Below are 3,409 nucleotides of genomic sequence, written 5' to 3' on the forward strand. Positions count from 1 at the left end.
GTCTGCATAGGAAACAGATTTTACAACATCTCCATCTTAGATCCTAGCAGACATGAAACAGCTGTGTGCTTTCACTAGTTCTTTTTTGCTCCTGAAGTTTTCTCTCATCTTGTGCTCTTTGGCAGAACCCATTTGCTTTTGGAAGATAAAGAATAGTGGAGATATTGATGGAGATTCTCGAAGTGAGTGTGGTTTTTAACCTTTGGACAACGGAGGAACCTTTTGAAGACAATATTTATTAATTAGTTTTTAATATTAGGTAAGTCATTAACTTTATTTCCTGCATCAATGTCATTAACTAGACATATTTAGCTGTGTACACAAACTGTGTGTTCTGTCCTGTTCCTCCCCTTATAACTTTAGGAACCACTGAAAAGTAATTATTACATCAATTACTATTTTAATACTTTGAAATGTGTCACAGTTTAGTTTTGCTTTAATACGTCCAGTTCCAGTTAATAATGCTGGACAATGAGATAGTATGGAATCCCTATGTTGAGTCTTTGTTGATAAAATATGTTGAAAGATGTCTCTTCATCTGCCTTGAATTCACAATTCAGGGAAAGAGCTAAATAGGAAGAGACTGCATCGCTGCCTATACTCACTTGTGTGCCAACGATTCCTGTATGAGCATGCATATAAATGCCTTCATAAAAGTGTTATCTAACTTTGGTCTCCAACAATTGGTCATCAATTCATACATTGAAATATTTGTGTATATGTTGGTCTACTATACATGATTACATGGATAACATTACATATATTCTGGTGAATATACATATACTTTGCTTTAAAAAGTCTTTAAATGAGCCCCATCCTGCATTTCTGGATTTGATACTGAATGTGGAAAAAGACCACATGGCTTCATATTCTGTTACCAGAATAATCTTTTGGTCCAATTATACAAATGCCCAGGCACACATTAGGCTTATTAACAGCATCAGATTGAGGGGCAATATTTATATTAACTACTGAATGAATATAACATTAGAGAAAATCCAGGAGAATAAATGTACTTCTTGTGGATAAGAAGGTGTTCTCAGCTGACCAGATTTGAAGTTCAGTTTGATTACATGACAAGCAGCTCCAATTCTGGTTTGATCTGGCTTGCTGTGTCCCAACACTGTGTGTGTGTGTGTATGTGTGTTTCACAATAAAATTTGTAAGCATGTCCTCCTTCTGAAAAGTCAATACTGTGTCTGTGATGTCATGAGTAGGAAGTGGCCACTCAGAGATTCAGTAGTGGGCTTTCCTTTAGCAAAACTCACAGGCCTTGAAGAACAAACTTGAATGTCTATGAAATCCAATTTGAGAGATGCTGTGCTATGATGCATACCTTGGATTGCCATAATTATATGTTTGCTTTATTATGTTGTTTCTAGTTTCCCCTCTAGACTCAGGTGATTAAACAATAAACATCTGGCCTATTTGTCTTTAAAAAAAAAAAAAGAAGGTGTTCTCAATGTAGCTATGAAGTTCTGAGATCCCAAATGTGAGATGTTATCATCTGAGGCTGCAGATCATGAGGGAAGGAGTGTTGAAATCACCCAACTTTAAGCTAATCAATGTGCCTGCGACCTCTTTCTTTCATGAACCAAGGTTTCCTGTGCTTTTATGCTGTGACCCTCATCCCATCTCTTACTCAATTTTCACATCTTTGATAATTAAAAGAATACATTTTTCAATTGGTAGCCANAGTACACTGTACACTTTGATAGTGATGGTTGTTTCACATTATTATTTTTCTGTGTTAGTGAGTAGGAATTTCATTTCTGATGTAGTCTGCATTTTCCCAAACCTCATTGGAAAAATAGTGGAAATTCTCATTGGTGACAATTTTAAAAGCCATAATAAGTTTTAAAATTACAAATATATGAGCTGTGTCAATACATTTTTCTGGATTAAATAGAAAAACTTAGCAACAAACTCTCCATTGAAAAATGCATATTTCAGCAAAAGAGCACGTTTGGAGATCTGAAAGGTGAGTAGCATTACTTGCATATAATTCCAAATATCGTGAAAATCATATTCTTCACGAGGATGTTTCATCCTCTTTTTGATATCCTTTAGGTTTTCTTTGGACCATTTAATCCTAACCTAAGAGACCGTGACCAGTTCCCATATGTCTATCAGGTAGCAACCAAGGACACATATTTGCCCCATGGCATGGTCTCCTTGATGTTTCATTTTAGATGGACTTGGATAGAACTCATCATCTCAGATGATGACCAGGGTATTCAGTTTCTCTCAGATTTGAGAGAAGAAAGCCAAAGCACAGTATTTGTTTAGCTTTTTGGATGTGATCCCAGAAACCATGCATATATACATGACAAGGGCTACAATATATGATAAACAAATTATGACATCTTCAGCAAAGGTTGTTTTCATTTTTGGTGAAATGAACTCAACTCTAGAAATCAGCTTTAGAAGGTGGATATATTTAGGTGCTCAGAGAATCTGGATCACAACCTCACAATGAGATGTTATCATAAATAAAAGAGATTTCAGCCTTGATTTCTTCCATGGGATTGTTACTTTTACACACCACAAAGGTGAGATTTCTAAACTTAGGAATTTTATGCAAACAATGAACCCTGACAAATACCCAGTATACATTTCTGAGTCAACACTGGGATAGAATTATTTTAATTATTCAGTCTCTAAGAACAGCATTAAAATGGATCATTTTACATTCAACAAAACTTTGGAATGGACATCACTGCACAAATTTGACACGACCCTGAGTGAAGAAGGTTACAATTTGTATAATGCTGTTTATGCTGCGGCCTACACCTACCATGAACTCATTCTTCAACAAGTAGAGTCTCAGAAAATAGTAGAACTCAAAGGAGAAATCACTGACTGTCAGCAGGTAAATTTCTTATATTTCATTATGATTAGATATATCAAGGTGACCTTTTAAATGGACTCAAAGAAACAATTGTATATTTGTTAGAGATTGTTCTCTCAATGGAAACATTTCTAAACTGCAAAACTCACTAATGAATTTTACATGGGTGAATATCATGCACAAAGATAATATTTAATAAGAGACAATACATTTTTTATGTATAACAGTGAGTTTTGTGAAAAAGTGTCTCAATACTTCACCAAATAGGTTCAAAATTTAAAACCGGATTCAAGAGTTTTATCATAAAAGCCTTAAGTGATGACTAGACAAGAATATTTTTCAAAGAATAATATCACAAAAATTGATACATATGTTGTTATTAATAGTTATTCAATTAATTAATAATTTATAAAACACAAATGATTAAGACTGGTGGTACATGTCATTAATCCCAGCACTTAGGAGGCAGAGGCAGGCAGATTTCTGAGTTCGAGGCCAGCCTGGTCTACAAAGTGAGTTCCAGGTCAGCTAGGGCTACACAGAGAAACCCTGTCTCGA

At 35.0% G+C, this 3,409-nt stretch overlaps 1 pseudogene; it reads left to right on the forward strand.

Annotated features, from left to right (window-relative positions):
- The first annotated feature begins 2,070 nt into the window (after window positions 1-2,070).
- The window catches only part of LOC110315717, a 1,821-nt pseudogene continuing 482 nt past the window's right edge, over window positions 2,071-3,409 (forward strand).

The sequence above is a fragment of the Mus pahari genome, unplaced genomic scaffold (genome assembly GCF_900095145.1).
Source record: "Mus pahari unplaced genomic scaffold, PAHARI_EIJ_v1.1 scaffold_10592_1, whole genome shotgun sequence".
NCBI classification, from domain to species: Eukaryota; Metazoa; Chordata; class Mammalia; order Rodentia; family Muridae; genus Mus; species Mus pahari.